We start from the raw sequence: 21,399 nt of genomic DNA, 5'->3' as shown, positions 1-21,399 counted from the left end.
CATCTGGGTGAGTTGCAGAAGCAGGGTGCAGCCGGTGTGATCCAGATCGGATTGAGTTTTTATTCAAGTCAATGTATAAACTCACACTGGATCTGCTCAGTTGTGGTGTGGCTGCGTTCCTGCTCACAGCAGATACACAAGGATCTGGATGCCTGTGGTGCTACGCATCGTCTTACACAAGGTAGATCAAGTGGGACAGGAAGCAGTGCACAGAAACCACCTAAAAAGTGACTTTCAAAATAAAATGCACTGTTTTTGGTAGTTATCTTGAATACAACCACAACGAACTGACATAATAAGCAGAACCAGTCCAGGAGTCAACAGGTGTGAGGTTTTACAGCCCAACATGAATGAAGAGAGGATTATCATTGGGGTGGGAATCCAGGAAACTCCTATGATCTGTGACTCTAGCTGTCGGAGATACTTCTGGTGTATCCCTGGAGTAAAACTGTTTGGGTCATCAGTTTGTGAGGGAGTCACAGGGGGGCATTTGCAGAGCAAGCTCCTGAGTTGTTGGGGTAACACGATCCCTGTTGGAGCCTTTCCTGTTAAGAGTATTCAAAAATTGGGTTATACATATGTTGGAGATAAGTGGTGTCTCATGCTTCCACCCCGTTAAGGAAATGTTGTTCAGGTTAACAAAGATGGCTTCCTTAACCCCTCTTTTAGACCAGTGGTCTGCTCTGTCTAGGATCTGAACCTGCTGTCCTCCCTTGTCCTTAAGATGTAGTTATGAGCGGAGTCCTGGCCTGAAATTAGACTCTTTGAAGAAAGCAGGGCAGATTTGTTGTCAAAGATGGATATTCTCAAGGAAATCAGCAAGACATTCGAGTTTTACCTTTGTCTACCAGGGTCTGGGGTGTGGGGGGGCTTAAACAAGAGCTGCAACAATCCGACTTTTTCAGTCCTGATACCAATACGACAGTGATACTGATTAGATCCAATGAGCTCTGCCGCGCAAAAGAAAAAATAATATATCTGCCCTGTGGATCTCCTCTTTGACACCAATTTTCATGCAAGAACAAGGGAAATGTGTTTTAGTGTAGTTGTATTTATCAACCTAAACTGACACTTTGGTTAGAACACATGTGCTCAGGTCCTTTCCACAAACTAACTCTCAGTCCAACAAATAAACAACTTGAGCCAGCATTGTTTTGTGGGAATTTCCTTTCTAAATAGCCAACTTATGAATTAGCTTTCAATGTGGCTGTAAAAACCTTTAACCCTATGCTTCCTCGTCGTCTCCTCTACATGTGGTCGCTTCCACCTTCAAAAAAACAAAAGAAAACACACAGCACAGTCTACTCCAAAACACCAAACTCAAGGCCGTCAGAGTAACCTAAGTCTATGTAGCGTGAAGAGAGTGAAGAAAGACTGTGAATCAATGTTTGTGAGTCATTTATAAAAGGAACTTTATCTCTAACCCTGATCTCTGTTTCCTGGCATCGACGACACCAATCTTTACCAAACCAGTTTTCCACCCGCCAGAATCTCCATCCGCAGAGTGTGTGACACATGAGTGCTGAGAGTTTGTAAATGTCAAAAAAGTAAAAAAGGAGAACAGAAACAATATGAACAGAGAAATAAGACCCACAAATTATACTTTAAAGGATCCAAGACTTTCTGAGCTGTGTTTTGCCCCATATTTCCTTCACACCTGAGCGCAGAAACAATAGTGTATGTTGGTGCAACATGGGTGAAATCAGACTCTTTAAAAGAATTTCCAGTTATCAATATTTCATTTTAAAGTTAATTTACACACAGGATTTTTAAACAAGGATCTTCAGGGAGGGTTGTTTTCAAGCCCTTGGCATGATCATTTGAGACGATGTTCATGCCTGTAATTATTATTTTTTTACTGCCTTCAAAGTCATCCCACTTCGATAATGATAATAAAATCTGTTCACAGGGAGGAGTTCATGAACTGTTGGGAATTAGAAGAGCAGGGCACTAATCGCGACAGGTTAATGAATGTATCTCATTAGGTCTTCGTTTTAAAGGCCTTGCTACAATAATGATGGAGACAGACAGGTTGTTATTCTCTATTGTGTTAAAACAGCTGCTCTCCTGTTTTTGTTGTTTGATTTTATGTCTGTGATTTTCACACGTTTGGCTGGGACTCTCCTGTGAAAATAATGTTGACCTTAACCTTTGTTTTGATTCAAGATCTTATAAAAACATTGATTGAGATTGATCTCATTTTCATGTATTATCATTTTGGCTCTCTATTCTACAATCACACTGAGTGCAGTGAGCTTTATTACTGTTGAATGAAGTGTTCAGGTAATTGTAACATTCAACCAGTTCCTGAAAACTGTAACCTTATCAGCCAGTCATGTGACACAATGAGTGGTGTGCACAGGGGGGGAACAAGGATGCCTTCATGGCTCAATTGTTGGAAAACATGTGCACCAAAAGAACCCTCTTAGGAGTAAAAATATGCCCTCACGTGCCCTCTTGGGTGCCAAAACACACACTGAAGTGCTCACTAGGGATCAAAACACATGCTAAAGTGCCCTCTGGGTTGGCAAGACACATTAAACTTTCTCCTAAGCTGTTAAAAACATGATAAAATGCCCTGTTTAGAGCCAAAATGCATTCTCAAGTGCCCTCTTTGGATCTAAAAACCTCGTTCAGAGCAAAAATGCACGCTAGAGTGCCCTCTTGAGAGCCAAAGGCATTCCAAAACATGTGCTCTAGTGCCGTCTTTGGGGCTAAAACCCCTTTCAGGAGCCAAAACACACACTAAAGTGTCCTCTAGGGTGCCAAAACGTGCTGATGTGCCCTCCTGCTTAGCAAAACACACTCACCTGTCTCCTAGGCTGTGTCAAACATGGTAAATTACCCTATCGTGAGCCCGAACGTGTACTTAAGTGTCGTCTCGGGAGGCAAAAACATGTGCTAAAGGGTGAAAACATGGGAAACATAGTGTCCTCTCCAGTGGTGAGAACCACTGTGTGTTGATTTCTTTTCGCCAATACCCTTCAAAAAGTCTGTGCATGCCCCCGAACACAACACCAGGGTACAATTGAAGCATTAAGTTGATCTCTTTAAATCTGGCACCAGGAAAATGAATGCACAATAAAAAAAAATCCAAAACACAATTGGAGATTAAAAGACTAATCAATTCTTTTCAATGATAAATGAAAAAGCTGAAATATTTTAAATATGATTGCTGTCTCACTTCAAAGGGAAAAACCTGTCAGCATGGTGAACAGACCTTAAAGAGATAAATGATACACAGTGTTCTGCCTGCACAGTCCTGTGACCTGTCAGAGGAAATGACTAACATTAAAATGACTTAATGTCAGATTTGAAGGTGTTAACACCTGAGAGCTCGATGAGCAGGAACAGTATGTGTCTTGAAGGTCGGAGACATAAATAATGCCTGTGCTACAACAAGAATAGAAGGACGGTGACTGAGCCAGAATAAATACAGACTGTTTCAGTCTGGAACATTAGGCACATTTAACCCTTTGTACTTTAAAGCTGTTTAAGAAGCAGGTCAGGTCCATGTGAACGGAGCGAATAACAAACATCAAATACACCAAAATACTCAAACATTTAAACCCTGCTGTTCAAAACTTCTTCAGCTATTCAAAACATATGATAAAATCTTTATATTGTACGCCCAATATTGAGACTGCATTTTGCTTTTTTACAACATTGTGTGGACAAAATTAAACAAACAAACAAAACATCAGGTGTCTTCTCTAATTTTACTATCCCACTGTAAGGAAACACTAATATGAATATTAAACTGACCTTAGTTCCTCAAACAGTTCATACCTGTCTCTGAGATGATCATCTGTCTTTTTCTCTCTTTGTTTTGTTTTCTTTGGCTTTTATTTTGTCTATCTGCCTTTAACTTCCCTCTTTCATTCTTGCTTCTTTTCTTCCCTCTGTCTGACTTTTCTACCTTTCTATCTGTGTGCATTTATACCTACTTCTTTCTTTCTTTCTTTCTTTCTTTCTTTCTTTCTTTCTTTCTTTCTTTCTTTCTTTCTTTCTTTCTTTCTTTCTTTCTTTCTTTCTTTCTTTCTTTCTTTCTTGCCCAGTCCTGTTTGTCTACCATTGTTTCCTTTCTTTATTTCTTTTTTTTTTCAGCAATCTTTTTTCTCTAAGTATTGTCATCTTTTTTCTTGAATTTTCTTACCCTTCCAACCCCTCCTCCGCCCCCCCACCGCTTTCCTTTTTTTTATTTATCATCTGTCTTTCACCCTTTCTTTTGTAACCCGAGTTTCTTTGGCTGCTGTGTTGTCTTTTTTTTTTGTTTGTTTGGGGTGGGGTGGGTGGGGGGGGGAGTGATTTCTTCAACCATCCTGTCTTTCTTTGTTTATTTCTTTCTTTATTGGATTGTAAAATTGTTGTTAAAGGTTCTTTTTGTCTTGTTTTTATTTTTTTATTTTTTTATTTTTTTATTTTGCTGTTTTGCTTCTTTCTGTCCAGTCCCATTATTCTTCCATCTTTGTTGTTGTCTTTCTTCATTTCTTTCTTTTATCTACATTACATTCCTCTCCAATCTTAAACTTCCATCACACCGTGTATCCCCTGTCCTGTCTTGATCAACTTTTTTTCATCGTTTTTTTCTTATCTTTTCTTTTGTTGTTTCTTTTTGTTAAGTTTTTTCCTTCTTGCTTTATCAGTCGTTTGGTGAACTCCTCTTTCTTATTGACTTATTTTCATCCTTTTTATATTTCATTTCTTGCATCATGCTGCTTTCTGTTCTAATTCTTGATTTTATCTCTCAGGTTTTGTTTCTCTGTTTTCCTGTGTCTACTTTTATCTCTTAGATTTTTCTCTTTTCCTTTTCTTTTATCCTTTTTATCCATTGTTTTTTCTTGCATATTGTGATATTTTCCTCTGTTCCCCTTTTCATGAAATGTAATGGAAATATGAAAAAATAAAAACCAGCTTTGGCTGGAGATAAACACATGGTAAATAATGTTTTTAGGTTAACCTGATTAGACTTGATGAGCCTCCAGGCTGCTCTTCACTGACTGATCTCTGAGGCTCCTCATCCTCTATCAAACCTCGTCTCTGTTGGCTTCTCACATCAAACTTTCAGCCTCGCTTGCATCATCTTCTTGTCAAGCTTCGTTTGGTGAGATGCTTGGTACTTTGACGCCGTTTGGTTCTAGCTCTCTGGCTCCATCTAGTGTTCAAGGATTCCCCTTTGAGACCCTGTTTTTAAAGCGTATTAGATATAAAACCCACCACTAGGGGGCAGTAGAGTATAATAAGTAAACGCCACTTGAGAACTGGTAATTGCTCCTCAACGTGTTAACCCAGGGTTTCTTGTTGCAATGATCAGTTATCCTGATATATAAGTTAAGAGGTGCAAAATATTCCCTTTATTGCCCTTCAGTTTAAATGGCAAAAAGAGCTCTTATTATTTTGAAAAGTCTTTTATAACCTTTTAAGCCACTGCAGAAACCTCAACACTCCATGAAACACAACTTGGCACAAATGTTCAGCTGAGTTTCATGCTCTGGGGGCTCGGAAAATGTTTGTGCACTGTTCTGTGTTCACATAATGTTGCTTTAACCTCAGGTGAAATGAGAATGAGCGGTGGATCGAACCAGAGTTTACTTTGTTCCCGACTGTAGAAATCATGCATGCCCTCACTTGTGCTGAGGTGCAGGCAAGTTTCATTAAATGAGTTTCAGTGTAGCTGTAAGTACTTCCAATGCTTCCGAGTCATACACTCTTCTAAAAAAAAGAAAGAAACTTTCTACCCACCCATCCCCAGAGACTCAGTGGATCATGGTGATTGAAGTCATAAAACGTGCATGAAAAACTCTGAACTGAGAAAGCTGATTCACAAGCTGTAATTTTTAAACATTAACCTGGAAGTGCTCACAGAGTTCACACAGAAACCAGGTAAATAGTGAGCCCTGTGTTTTTTTGTGTTTTTTTTTTTTTTTAGTTTTAAGTTTGTAATAAATGAAGAAAGCACCGTGGTTAACCCATCCTTTAAGATTGGGATCAGTTAAACCAATATGAGCACAAGCCCAAACTTCTCCAAACTCATCATGAACCCTCAAACACTCAAACATGAGTCACTCTCACACAAAGTTTAATCAGTTTATGCACAACTTGTTACAACGTGATGCATTTTTCTCCTGTTACTCTTTTATTTAAAATTCAATCCATGCTCCCCTCTCACCTGACTCAAAGTGCTCTGTAAATCATCAACTTTTTTAAGTTGTAAAATTCCCTTCAGTTTATTTTTCCTGAGAAATAATGAGATAGAAGGACAGCTTCGAGAGAACTTTACTTGGTCTGAAGGAAGCTGATGTTTAACTAAGATAAACTGTAAGAACACCTGGCACAGTTACCAAAAAACAAAAAGGGAAGTTCCAAAAACTTCCTGGTCGTGTCTGCAGGTGATCAGCAGATAACCCAGTATGTCTAAAATTCAAGAGGAGTGGATAGATTTTTTCATTAATATCATGCTTTATCTTTGATTCCTTCAAAAGAAAATCCAAATGAGATCTGTTGAATGCTTAAAATCAGTTTTAAAATATATTGTCAGGATGAGAGGACTACTTTAAAGATTCACGTTTTTTTATATTATCATGTGGTTACCTAAGTTTTATACACTTTGATTAACCTTGGTTGTCTTAAATGTGCTTTATTAATAAAATTGTCCTGATTTAGTGTCTCTTGGTACTTATTTCAAACAGTAAAGTGATGTTTTATGCTTGAACTGCAGAATGGCATCAGTCCATCAGATGGTGGCTCTGCAGGCTCTTTAAGGGGGATCTGGTTCACCAGCAAAGATGCAGCACACCAACAGAACTGATGCCGTGCAGAGTCTGGACCTGGAGCTCAGATGACAGATGAGGTATTTAAATCCTTAAACTCAACTTAAACTGTCAACACATTGAGGAATATCCCATTCCAAGGAAAAAATTATCCAGTTATAATTGTTATAAGGCATGTTCATAGCTTTCCAACATTTGTTGGTGTTTAAAGAAGAATCAATACAGAAAGAATCTTTTAGATACCAGTTTTCAGTTTGGTATAGCTGGCTAACTTTGTGGTTTAAATACTCATCTCATTTATTTAGGCCCCGCTAGGCCAGTCAGTGGTTCAACTCCCAGCTTGGACCCTTTGCTGCATGTCCTCCCTTCCCGTCTCACTTCCACACGTCCTTGTCTCTTTTAATTGACCTATCAAACTGAGGCAAAATTACAGAAACAAAAAAAAAAATCAACTATGCATGTATGTTTAGTCTTAAGCCTAGTCTTCAAACTTTAAGATCCTGGTTACCTCTGCAAAGGAGGTTATGTTTTTGGGAGAGTTTGTTTGTTTTTCTGTGAACAATATAACTCAAAACGTAACAAAGGGAACTTGATGAAACTTTTTAGGAAATGTTCAAAATGGGAAAAGGAAGAAGTGATTACATTGTGAAGGTGATCTGGATCACCATCTGGATCCAGGATTTTTTTTTTAAGGGTTCTTTATCATTGTGACATAGGGCTGTTTTCACCTTATGTGTATATAACTCCATGATAAATGGTCAGATTGCTTTGCAAAACAATACAAGACAAGGTCACCATAATTTCTGACGGATGTAAAAGTATGATCCAGATCCTGCCAATATTCTGGATACTAAGAATATGAAATGTGTACTGGGTCATCATAATTTTAAACACTGTCAGGTAACAAATTATTGTACAAACCTGCAACTAGCACCAAATTGTAGCAGACAGTCTGCTGAAAGGGAGTATAACATTAAAGTAGGACTAAAGTGTTGCGTGACAAACACAATATGCTTGGTGGAGGTCTGAGCTCTCTGAGTGCTTTTCTGGTTAATGATAATTTAAAGACAATTCAAACCTAAAGGTCCTTCAAGGACTTAGCTTTTTAAAAAGGAGACTGAAACTGCTGTTTTTTTTTAAACTTTATGAGGTAAAACAAACAGACAAACCAATATCTGAGGCCATCAGTAACAAAATGGGCACTTAATAATTAAATTATTAATCCATCAGTCTGAAACAGTTTTTTTGGTTGGCTAAACATAACTAAAACATGTCATTAAACAAAAAGAAGAAAGGTGACATGTTGTCCACAAGGGGGCACAAGAGTCAGCACAGACAGAAAGTTTATCACAGGAGCTTTAAAAGTGCATCAGATTTACTGAATGTGCACATAGCACAACAAATAAACTAAAAACATAATAAATAAGGAGATATCTAAAATGACTTACAGTGCCATGTGTACTTAGGGATAGGTACTTTTCACATTTGAAACAATACAGTACCGATGCCTGGTACCCGGCAATCGGTTTCGGTACTCATCGGTACCAATCTTTGGTACTTCTGTGTGTTTACATGGTAATAAATCTTATTTTGTTTAATAATGATACCTCAAAGCTACGCTCTCTCTCGTGGCCACAAGGATGCGATTATGTGAATCGGTACTGACACAATTCAGTCAGTACTTATAAAGGTACCTAATTCGGTACCCATCCCTATGCATAGTACACTTAGAAAGTCATGTAAATGCTGAATTAATTAAGTTAAAATGTTGATTTCTGCAGTAAAACCTAAGACTTACAGTGATGTAAAATGAAAATGAAATGAGATCTTCAATTGTCTCTGCAACATGTCAGAGTATTTTACGACTCGGATATAACAAAGAGATTTGTCTCTGCTTAGTTGATGTCCAGCTGTATGAAAACACCCCCTGTGGTGATAGCTGAGCTGATGAGTACAGAGGAATAATGTAGCTGATCAGTTTTGGGCTTACTAAAGTCAATCTGTAACTCTGGGCTGTTTGTTAGTGGCTGATGAATTATTGACAAAGAGAGCAGCTCCAGCTGTCAAATAATCAGATTTGCATGTGAGTCTGAAGTGTGTTTGGGAGCAGATAGAAAGGGAAATACTCAAGATTAAACTTGTCAAGAGCCTTCAAAAAGTAATTTATTTCCATCACATCGCAGAGAGAGGAGGAGGATGGAGATGGATACATGGAATGTTTTTATTTCCTTATACATCCGGAAAGAACATTTCTCCTCTAAGATATAATAACAGCGTGGCAGTGATAAAATACTGAAGCATTTAACACATACTTAACTTGCAATGATTTAGTATTTTAATAAAAGCCGTATGTGTCCTTAATTCCTCTCACCCAACAGCCAGAGGTGTGCTCAGTGTGTGTGTGTGTGTGTGTGTGTGTGTGTGTGTGTGTGTGTGTGTGTGTGTGTGTGTGTGTGTGTGTGTGTGTGTGTGTGTGTGTGTGTGTGTGTGTGTGTGTGTTTGTGTGTATGTGTGTGTGTGTGTGTGTGTTTTTTTGAGAGGTTGATTGACCACCTCAGGTGTCACGCAAATACCTGAACTGTGATTGTTATAGGTGGACCTACTGTTAAAATGATCTTTTTGGTGTGTGTGGCCTCAGGAGGCTAGTAGCGGTTCTTGCATTTACATATTTTTTTCAACTTTAACTGTACAAACTATTTCACATATCTGCTTTATTTATGTTTCTTACTCGACATCCTGGCAACAAGGGAAATCTTTTATCCCAATCCACTATCAAACAGTTGAAAAGCTTCAAAGGCTTGGTCACAAAGCTGTGACATGATGATATGTTTTATGTTATTCCTGAATTTCCCCTTGGGGATAAATAAAGTATTTTCTATTCTATTCTATCTATTATATGTGTTGCTGAAGAGAGGCTTTAAAAGCCTCTTTGCTTTGAGAAAAACAATTTAATAATGTTAAAATATAAATATAAATGCGATTAAAAAGGTTTTAGAGCTAGGACCTATTTTACTCTAAAGGAAGTGTCTGTGGTGGAGTTTCATGTTTTAGGTTTGAACAAAGTGGTTCTATCTATACCTCCCACCTACAAAACAATGACGTCATGAGTTGTGAGAGGTGGTGAGTGTGAAGGACAACCAGGAAGTCTGGGACGTAGCAGAAATGGTCCAAAGTGTGGGGTAATATTTCACAAAATAAGGCCAACGGTCAAAAGTGTCATGTCTGTGGACGTGCCCTGTGTTTGAAGCTCTATGCTGGTGTTTTGGTTTAAATGACCTTTCAGCACCGTGTATCTGATTGGTTTATCTTTACACAAAACACGACACCAGAATGGATTCAGGAAGATTCACTCTCCAGATGTTGTAACAATGGAAACCACTAAGGCTAAAGTCAACAGTTAGTAACAGCAAAAATAAAAATAACAGTATTATTCTCACTGAGCTGTGGTTGAGTATTTTCCAATTGTAAATTTAAAAGATGCCATCAACGGTTTCAGAGCACAACAACAGTGAAAACATAACAAACATCAGAAGACATCATAACCTGTGACAGGAAAACAGAGTGGAGAGTGTGCGTTGATTAACCTCGAATATAAGAAAGAAAACGATGAGCAGAAGTGCTGCCTCTGATTTGGACAAGGAGCTGACTGCAGGGGGAAGTTCTGTGTCTCCAGACTCCCTCGACAGGACCAGCACCGGCCTGACATTACTGAAGGACAACATGGAAGAGAAAGCCCTTGAGTGGGAGGACAAGGAGCTTCAGCAGGTGCTGAGAAGTTTGGATGAGCTCAAAGTAGAGCATTCAAAGAAAAAGGTAAAACTTATACCCTTTTTAATCTATTTATTAATGATCACGTGAATTTTAATTCCATGTTTCAAACTCCATCATTTTTGTTTTTGGAAAAACTTTTTAAAATCTACTATAACAATGTAAAGCTGTTCTTCAAGCGTCCTGATTTGGGAAAGAAATGATTTCAGTACAATGTACTTTACAAACTAGACTTTTTAGTTTATTGTTTGGTGAAGCTGTATGGTGTTTATCCAGAGTGGTCTGAAAACATGTTTCAGAGAAAGATGACCCTTGAAAATTCTCAGTCAGGAAAAACAACATGATTTTAAAGTTAGATTTTCAGTGAAGATGATTGTAATCTTTGTCTCTTTTGGCAGGACACCGGACAAGAAACAGCTGATTGGCAGCAGATCCTTCAGGAGCTGGCTGAAGGTGGTGGTAGTTTGTCAGACTCCAGTGAAGACGACGAGGAGTTAAAAGGTTTGAAGCAGGACATTACAAGTCTGGTGAAGGAGATCCAAGAAGTGGAGGAGATGGGAAAGGGACTGCTGAAAGAGGAAGTGGAGGCCATCGAACTTGCTGAGGGATTAAAAAAACGAATAGAAATAGAAATAGAATAGAAAATACTTTATTTATCCCCGAGGGGAAATTCAGGAGTCACCGCAGCATTTAAGAAAACAAAAGTAAGAAAGAGTATAGAAAGTGCAAAAAAGTCCATAAGAAATTAGATGACGTCATCCCGTCCACCACTCTCCAGCCCAGCCAGTCTCCACCTCCACAGGGTCCAGGACTGAGCCTCCCCAGCAGTCTGTTCAGTCTCTGTCTCCTGGATCCTGTCTGCTCACAGCAGGCGAAGCTCCTCCAATGTGGCGCCGGCGTCCGATGTCAGCTCCATCAGCCACGTCCGTGAACAGCACGATGCCGCTGGGTTAGCACAGCTAGCTCGTCCATCCCCCGGAGCGAGATCTCACGTTCCCAACAACAATGGATGGAAGGACAGGTCCACGTCGTCACCTCCCAGCTCACATCCGAGAACCAGCACATCATCCTCACCTCCTTCTCCTCAGCTCGAGGGAAATCATCAAGCCCTACACTGGTTAGCATTTACATGCTACAGGCTGCTAACAGCTAATTTTGCATGTAAACAATGCAGCCATGGTTACATGTAGGATCTCCAGACAAACACAGGAGAAAAGTAGTAAAAAATATCTCCGAAGCCACAAAAAGTTTGGTGTCCATGACCAACAATGAACCACACAAAGTGATGATCCACTCCAAATACAAAGATGACGAAAAAGAGACGAAAAAATTACAAGAAACGGACAAAGACGAGAGAGCTGCTGCAACAGGCAGCTACTTGGGTAGCGCCTAGCAACGGAATGGAGGAAGAGCGTCAGCTGGATGAGGACCTGAGGAAGCAGGATGAGTATTATGTCCAACTGATGGAAAAGGTAGCGGAGCAGAAGCGTGAGCTACAGGAATATAGTGTGTACACAGAGATCATTGAGCGATTGCTGCCGATGACAGAGTTTAAAGACGTGGATGACCTCGCCGACCACTTTGAAAGCATCATCAACAACAAAGCAGAGCTTACTAAGGAGTGGGCCAAGCTTTCACGCCAGCTCAATGAGGAGGACAAGGCCTTGTTGTCACTGGTGCAGCGGAATAAGTTAGTGGAAGCTCGGTTTCTCTTTGTGAAAGAGAAGCTGCAGAGAGAGCTAGACAAGGAGCTCGCTGAAGTAGCAAGTTTGAAAGCAACACATGACCAACTTCAGGCAACGGCAAGAAAGGGAACACTAAAACTCACTAAGTACAAGATTTCCATCTTTCAAATGTATGATAAGATTCGCAAGTATGACACTCAAGTGGAAGGTGTGGACAAGCTCGACACAGAAAAACAGTTGGAACGCATCCAGAAGTTCCACGAGGTCTTTGGGAAGGTGCCAAAACCACATCAAAATGCCGAAAAAGATGAAGAATTACAGAAAGAGGAGGAAGAGGAGGAGGAGAAAGACAAGAAGGACAAGAAGAAGAAGAAACAGAACAAGAAGAATAACAATAACAAGAACAAGAAGAACAAGAATGCGAGACATTTTAAATGAATGATTTGAATGAAATAAAGAAACATGATTCAGCAACTTAATGAATAATTTTTAACAAAGACACAGAAAGTCAGAGACATTTTAATTGGTGGTGATGGTGTAGGAGCTAATTGAAAAGAAAAATCTAGATGACACTATGTTTGGTTTAGGGGATAACAGGCATGAGGTGTATTTGTTTAGAAGAGGACAGTAGCTTTGGCTCATTTTGGTGTCACACACTAGACGTCTCTATAGTCCAAGTCTTTTAGATGAAAAAACTAAACAAAGTTCTTGAAATTCTGGAGTTTACAAAATGACAGCAAAAAGCAAAAGCAAAAAACAACAAAAAAAAAAAAGTAACACCTATGGTACAATTTGCATTTACAGTGGATTAGTGTTTACAACCTGCTGGGCTTCATCTTTTTGCTTCATAACTCCTAAAAAACCAGACAGGACATCAGTGAGACTTCATTCCGTTTTTCACACAGCCTGGTCAAGATGAAGATTTGTGTGATCAGGTGGTCTGTGAAGTGGTGATGCTGATGAATCATATCCAGCAGTCAGGTGCACCTGTGGAGCAAAGCTTTGCTCTTACTAAAACTGACTCCTGACGGAATGTTGTCGGTATTCTCAGCGGTGTTTCTAGCACTGACATCCTCATTTGCTTAAAGCAGTTTTCCTTAATGACAATCTTCTCAGCGAAGCCAGACTGAATAAAGTCACTGTGCTTTAATCATCTGCAGAAAAAAAGAGCAGCAGGAATTCATGACCCCCCAAAACAAATGTCTATACTATGCTGGGTTGTTCATTAGCTCAAGACAACAGGAATTATCTTACACATTATTATAAAGCCTGTCATTGATTTGATCCCTTAAAGCAGAACCTACATTTCTGTATCCTAATTATATGATGAAATGCTCCTTTTTGAAGGTCTATTCAGATTTGCAGCTGAAATAACTGCAAATAAATGCTTTAGAAACCTTTCATTGAATATTAGTGATTATATTTTTAATATCTTGAATCACAGAAATCAAAAGCCTTGTGTGTGTGTGTGAGGCAAATTTTTGCCAAAACCTGAAGGGACTTTCCAGCTGTTTTGTATTTATCAGTCTTTACTCAGCATCAAGAACTGTAAATATTAACTCTTTTTCATCATTATGTACTCATGAGAACTTACTAACCTGCCTTTTCACACTTGCTGCTCTCTTTTTCCTGCTCTGTTTGAACTCTTATTCAGCCTGAGCAGCTGTGTAAGCACGCCACAGCTTTCTCCTCTTGGACTGTTTGTTTCAGTCGCTACGAGCTTGATGCTGGATCCTCTGCGCAGGTGAAGGGCCAGTGCTATCCTCCACCACCTTACATACTGATATATATATACATTGTGTGTGTGTGTGTGTGTGTGTGTGTGTGTGTGTGTGTGTGTGTGTGTGTGTGTGTGTGTGTGTGTGTGTGTGTGTGTGTGTGTGTGTGTGTGTGTGTGTGTGACAGAGAGAGAGAGTCAGTGAGTGAAAGGTGAAAGTGTAACCACAGTTCCCCGTAAGCAGGATTTATTTGCTTTGCAGGTTGAGGCGTGTTTCAGGCACTTTAAGGCCCGGCATGTACACACAGGTCAAGACCAAGTAGAGCTTTTACACACACACAGACACACACACACACAGAGCTCCTCCCTCTCAATCATTTTGCTTTCAGCCCCTCCGGCAGACTACCAGGATCACGACGACTATCTACCATCACATTCCTTTCATTTGAATGGAACAGTGCTTCAATCACAAATTGCCATTTAAATTTAAACACACACAAACACACACACACACACACACACACAAAGAAGCATGCCACACGACTCTCAGGCTCTGTGTGAGGTCAGAGGGGTCAGAGTAATGTGGAGCAGCAGTGAGGTCCTGAGCTGCACGCTGTGTTTTAGTACAGGGATCACTGAACTGGATATTGGGGTTAAGTGCAGCTCTGAAGAAAAACATTATGAAAGAAAACACATTGGCCTGTCAGGTCTCCAGATGGAGACAGGGATCACTGAGGAGCACTGGTGGCTTTTGCTCCCTGTGGTCATCAAATTGTATGACTCTTGTGGTTCTGCAGCAGGAGAACAGCACAGCTTGTAAATCATATGCCAACAGCTCTTCAGCAATAACATTTTACACCATGTGTGATATGATGAACCTTTCATGCTTACTCAAGCTTTTGCTGAAACACTTTTACTTCATATCCAAAATTGTCATTTAGAGTTGCACAAGCTGCTTCCTGTGCACGCTCCCTGCATTTACAAGGTGAGCAACATGTTTACAAGACCAGCTCAATCCTCAAATTTCCTAAAGTATTTGAGGTGAGCTGGGAATGCAGCAGGTCAGGGTGAGGTGTATTGACTGACACCAGGTGAGCAGGAGTGATGTTTGCAACATGCAGACTGTACATGCACTGAAACAGCTCTATAATCTTATCTGCTTGTCAGTTTATAGAATAGAATAGAATAGAATAGAATAGAATAGAATAGAAAATACTTTATTTATCCCCGAGGGGAAATTCAGGAGTCACCGCATTTAAGAAAACAAAAGTAAGAAAGAGTATAGAAAGTGCAAAAATGTCCATAAGAAATTAGATGACGACATCCCGTCCACCACTCATCCACCACTCTCCAGCCCAGCCAGTCTCCACCTCCACAGGGTCCAGGACTGAGCCTCCCCAGCAGTCTGTTCAGTCTCTGTCTCCTGGATCCTGTCTGCTCACAGCAGGCGAAGCTCCTCCGATGTGTTGCGGCATCCGATGTCAGCTCCGTCAGCCACGTCCGTGAACAGCACGATGCCGCTGGATTAGCACAGCTAGCTCATCCATCCCCCGGAGCGAGATCCCACGTTCCCAACAACGATGGATGGAAAGACAGGTCCACGTCGTCACCTCCCAGCTCACATCCGAGAACCAGCACGTCGTCCTCACCTCCTTCTCCTCAGCTCGAGGGAAATCATCAAGCCCTACACTAGTTAGCATTTACATGCTACAGGCTGCTAACAGCTAATTTTGCATGTAAACAATGCAGCCATGGTTACATGTAGGATCTCTAGACAAACACAGGAGAAAAGTAGTAAAAAATACCGCCGAAGCCACAAAAAGTTTGGTGTCCGTTACCGACAATGAACCATACAAAGTGATGATCCACTCCAAATACAAAGATGACGAAAAAGAGACGAAAAAATTACAAGAAACGGACAAAGACGAGAGAGCTGCTGCAACAGGCAGCTACTTGGGTAGCGCCGTGTTATGTTCATTTCCCCTCATTTGCTGATCAAGTTGCAAGTAGCATCAACAACAAAATGTGACACAGTGGTGCTTCTCCACTATCTTGGACATCATGCTGTGATGCACATTACTTTTAGACAACCCATGTACTCACTGAAACTGCAGCAGCAGGACAGTGTATTGAAAGTTTGGGCTCTGACCTCATGACTCTGTAACAATTTGTAGAGTGAAAACAACAATTCTCAAAACCCTGAGCCGGAGCCTGCAGTTGATAAATGAAAGGTAGACCTGAAGCAGAGAGACAGCCCAAAAGTCTTTCAGTTTCAACAGACCGTCAGATTGGGAGGGGGGAATTCATCAGATGGTTTTGAGCAAGATGTATGTAAAGTATGAAATCTGTGCAGCTCTAGTTGGTTGCATGAAATGTAATGCATGTGCTGGGCAAGTTGTTACATCCCTAAACTTCATCCAAGCATTTAAGATCAAATAACAGAAAGCACAGACACCTTAAACATGAGACAGACAAATGATTGAGACTTTTTAGAAGTAAAACACAGATGAAATTTATTTCTTTTCCCTGTTGTTTTTTAAAGCAAAAATGCTCCAAGTTGTTTTCCAACTTATGAGGTTAGCTCTGCACAAAAATAACTTTTATAAATGTTCCTCATTGACTTCATTTTATTCTTTTTACTGTCAGGCTTGTTGCAGAATACCAGTGATAGACAGCTCTGAGGAAGAATCAGAAGTTTTTAAGCTGGTTTTGACTATGTTGCATGTAAAGCGAGAAGTCTGTCCAGCTTCAGACGCCTCCCTGGACCAGTTCTCTGGTGCCACCCAAAGTGTGATGTAGCCACCTGGTGGGGCAGGCTGAAGGGAAAAGGAACATGCCAGAAAACAAATATTTAAAGCTGCAGAAAGAAACTTTTTGGCACCCCCTGTGTAAAAGTGGTGCATCTTATCTCGATGCTCATTTCATCTGGTTCATGTAAAGGTTTGTGTTTGTGACGTAAATCTAGATTTATTTGTTATTTAGACCATCAAATGCATCACTTAAAGAGACTTTTTGCAGGATCCTCTGATATCTATCCTAAGCAGCTGTTTTGTGCATTAAGAATTCCCATAAAGCATCAACCAGTTTTCACTCTGACGCTCTTACTTGCTTTTGTTCTTACAGCTCACTGTCTGTAGCTCTTATTTGGAATTATTTCTACAAAATGTGAAACTCACTCTGTGAGATTTTCTTTAATGCTGAGCAGGTCAGCTCTCAGGGCCCTCTAGAGGACGGTGTGTGTACTGCAATGTCCTTAGGCCGTTTCTTTCAAGTCAGCTCCTATCTGACCTAACTTGTTTGCACTTAATAGTGATCATGATTCCTTTAATCTTTCCTAGAATGAGTCATTCTTTAAACTGACTCATTACACGTGAAGATGAGGACTGTCAGCCTGTTGTGAAACTCGACGGTTTAAAAAACGGATTTATAACATCTGCAGGGACCCACTGAAACCATTTGTCTTTTTAAACGATCAGATAATGAGGATTAACAATGTGATGGAGACACATGAGGCTCGTAGGATGATGCATTGTGTTCGTCTGGGTCAGTGGTCAAGCCTGTGATGGAGTGAAGTGAGAGCAGAGATAGGATCAGGCCTGAGACTGGGCCCACACGCTTGACTGATGAATGAGACTCAGACTGAGAAATGACTGAGCCGTCTCTGTGGACAGATGAGTCCATCTGTCTTTATCTATAACTTACTTTAAGACCTGCCACTTTTTTATCCTCCCTCTACCTGCAGAAGTAGATGTTAATGTCGTTATGAAACTTAAAGCTCCAGTGAGGAGACTCAGCTTTGATCAAACTGACTGAATGATGCCTCCACATAAGACCCAGAGTAAGATGATTAGTTGTATATAAAGTTACTTTAACGACTGTCACTGAGTTGGTGTCAGAGGAGGTGACTAACGACACACTGCTGTAACACAGTGGTGCCAAAAGTGGGGGTGAGGGCCCCCTGGGCGGCCACAAAACACTGATAGGGGGTCGTAAATTGCCTTTCAAAATGAAAAACAACAGTTAAAACTACATATTTCATCCTTTATTATAAATAAATAAACCTAAATAGAGATAAACAGAAAATGTTTGATCTGTCTCCCACAATTCTTTGATGAAAACCCCTGAGGCGACTAAACCTGGATCAGTGACTGTAGATTAATGTCAGAAGCAATATGTGCTCACAGGTTGTCTGATTTTCTACAAACCAGCTAATCTAAGTATCTTAGGACTTTTTTTTTTGTTTCTTTTCATCTTTTTAAACACAACTTAAAAAATGTTGAGGACAAGATCAACAAGTGATAACACAGACGCCCTCTTTCTTGACAGAGACCAACAATAGCTTTATAGCTTTATCGCTCCTGGAGGGAACCCCAGGGGGGCAAACCCCTGCTGTCACTGAACAAGAGCCTGGGTGGCCAGTCCATCACAGGGCTAATGTGTTCATCATTCAGTCATGATTACCATTCACACTCACACCTTCAGCTAATTTAGAGTAACCTGTCTCAGTAGGCCTATTAGTCAGAAGGCCCTGTCAGAGCCTGATTTGTGACAATGACCCAAAATGTAATATAAAAAAGAGTAAAAAAGCCTGAAATGTAAAAAAAAGTCACAAAATTTCTGAGCTCAAAATGTAATTTAAAAAAAATAAAAAACTCAAAATGTAACAAGTTGATTAATCAGAAGACCCACTAGTCAGAAAATCTGAAGGCCACTATTGGGCCTTCTAATTTTGGGACTAACAGGCCTTCTGATGTTCTGACCAACTACTGGACCTTCTGACTCAATGGCCTTCTGACTAACAGGCCCTCTGACAATTGGCTGGCTCCCGTATAACTAACAAGCAGTGAGAAGAAGTTCTGCACATACGTTTTTAAAATTTGTCAAGTTTTCTGTTTTAACAGCACCCTTTGTACAAGTATCTGAGCTTTACAGCTAAGAACACGGATTTTGGTCCCCTCAGCACTGTGAAGTAAATCCACACTGCAGTTATCTAAACAATTAACAAGCATGTCCCTGAGTTACAGACTGTAGCAGCTCAGACTTTCCCCTCTTTGCATCGCCTTTCTTTGCCTTGCTTTGCATCACTCACTGCACACATTTAAAGCTCAGCAGCTCTCCACAGTCTGATCTCAAATAGAGGGATTAAACTCTTTGGAGCTGCTCTGAGACTCTCTGTGAAGATGTAAGTTCTCAGCTTTGTCTCTGCTCTTGTTTTGCGTGGTTTAATAACTTAACGTGTTGCTCTCAGCTTTGAGGGAAGTGTGAGGCAGTGTTGGGCTAAAAATGGTCTTGTTTCCTTTAACAAGAGGATATTTTATGTGTGTCATTTACATATTTTTGTGATTCCTACAAAACAAAGGACATCCAAAGACAGAAACAAAAAGAGAATCATTATTTGGGCTGAAGTGAGAGATGCAGCCGTGTCGAAGTTTCTGCTGTGGTTTCTGTGAGCTGCTGGTCAAGGAACCATGACGAACATGCAGGTGTTTCCCTCCTGCATCTCCGGAGAAACAGACACACAGCAGAGTGCTGCTCAGAATAAAAGACAGAGATGAAATAATGAAGCCTAATGAAAAAAATACACTGATTGTATTGTCTGATGTGATCTTTTTGGAAGAATGAGCAAAATCACTGCAGGGTTTCATAAAAGTTTCATATGTAATATTTTTGGTTCAATTTTTCCATCTTTTTCATTTGCTGTAACTTGCTCTCTATTGCTCTTGCCTGTAAAAAAAGTGCTATTTTCATGTGTAAGTGCAGATTTATTGAAACAATGAAGTTGAAATTATTGAGCAAAACACTCCAAGATGCGAAATGAAACATTAGCTGGCGGCTCCTCTCCAGCAGAATTTGTTGATCTTAAGAGGAACTTTTCAGTTAGTGTTGATTTTGGCGCCCCCTGGGGATGAGGCTGTGCATCCTTCACCTGTAACTCTCATGTGCGTGCTTTTTGATAAAATATATCCTGAAGTTTTCTTCAGCATTTAAATCCATCCATAACACAGAGTGTCTGCAATGTGCTGCATTTTTTTTTTGAATTGGTCGTGTCACTGCAAATTGTTTTGATGGAGTATGGTCATCAAGAAAAACACAATAACTTCTTCTGCCTGCTTCATAAACAGATAAAAGTAACTCCTCATGGCAGTTTTCTTCCAAACTCACTCCACTCAAAGTTTTGCTTCAGTTATTAGACCTTGCTGTCGAACTTGGTGCGTAGCTACTCACAGTGTAAGGAGTTGGATTAGTAACCTACATTGTGTGGTTATTTACAGAGCAGAAATAGTAGAACCCATTGTATATCTTTTTGACTTTCCTTGTAAAATGTTCTTTTCATTTTAAAGATTAATGCCGGGGTGTTTTATTTTTATGTGTTAGGACAGCTCGTGAAGAAAGAAGAACTGGAGGGAGTGAGAGGCCAGCTTTAATGTTTTATTTTTTTAGTAAAAACTGTCTTATTAGACTAAATCTTATGTCTAATAGACAATTTTAACTTAAAATAATACAGCATCACTTGATCAAATATCAGTTTTTTGCAGTCTGGTGACAGGACAGGGAGCTGAGCAGCCGGTGTGATGAGGACTGTCGCCTCTGCACAAGATCCCCGCTTTGCTGATTCAGAGCTAAATCAGTGCTTTATGTTTTAATGTACTGTCTTGATCTTTACTTTTTAAATAAAGACGCCGACAGTTATCCATGATTGCTAAAAGTTGACATTTTGAAATTTTACGGATCTGATGTTAAGGCACAAAAGAAAGAGGAATTAGCAGTTCCTGCTGGGAATGAGATTTTAAAATCCGGATTAACAGTGTCCTATGAAAAAACAAACCACCAGTTTGATTCTGCCTCTTGTCTTGAGGAACTTTTCAGTCTGACTTAATCCTTGAGTCCTGGTACTCATTATTTGTGCAGTGCATGTAGCCAATCAGAGGCCTTTTCCCAGCCTCTACTGTTGATTCTTTTGACCAGCTTGTGAACCTGCCTGAGAAGCTGACTCATCTTTACTTTTCCAGCTACAACATTAGATGAATTGAAGCCTATTGTCTCTTATCAAGATGTTCTGATCATGCGTTACAAAGGCCACAATCTGGATTAATTCTCCCCTCACATGCCTCTACAGGCCTCCACAGGCCGGGCCCGGCAAACCCCTCTGTTTGAAAATGCCACAGCCTAAAACAGCAGCAGGACCGATCAGGTTGAAAGGTTCATCTCTTTCCCATGACATCAAACAAGATTTCACGATTTGTCATTTCAAAACTTATTCTGAGAGCTAGAAAGGTGTCCAGCCGTCTGGATCTGTACTGAAACAGTAACACCTCAGCAACTCACAAACTGAGCCATTTAATGCTTTCTAAAATGACTCTCAGTTAATTCTTTTGTCTTTCATAGTGAGTTTGATTCTCATCTTTCTGTAAGTGTTTAAGGCAGGTTAAACTGGGACACTCATCAGGGATCAACATGT

At 40.1% G+C, this 21,399-nt stretch overlaps 1 protein-coding gene across 1 annotated transcript in view; it reads left to right on the top strand.

Annotated features, from left to right (window-relative positions):
• The window catches only part of pou2af1 (POU class 2 homeobox associating factor 1), a 44,441-nt gene that overhangs the window by 4,462 nt on the left and 18,580 nt on the right, over positions 1–21,399 (top strand). The window contains exon 2 of the transcript XR_012599119.1: positions 6,719–6,850. The gene's annotated coding sequence lies outside the window, so the exon portion shown is untranslated. The remainder of the gene's footprint in view (positions 1–6,718; positions 6,851–21,399) is intronic.

Source organism: Halichoeres trimaculatus, unplaced genomic scaffold (genome assembly GCF_033239565.1).
Source record: "Halichoeres trimaculatus isolate MK-OKI-2021-1 unplaced genomic scaffold, fHalTri1.1 fHalTri1_scaffold_9, whole genome shotgun sequence".
Classification (NCBI taxonomy): Eukaryota; Metazoa; Chordata; class Actinopteri; order Labriformes; family Labridae; genus Halichoeres; species Halichoeres trimaculatus.
This window is presented reverse-complemented; position numbering and strand designations above follow the sequence as displayed.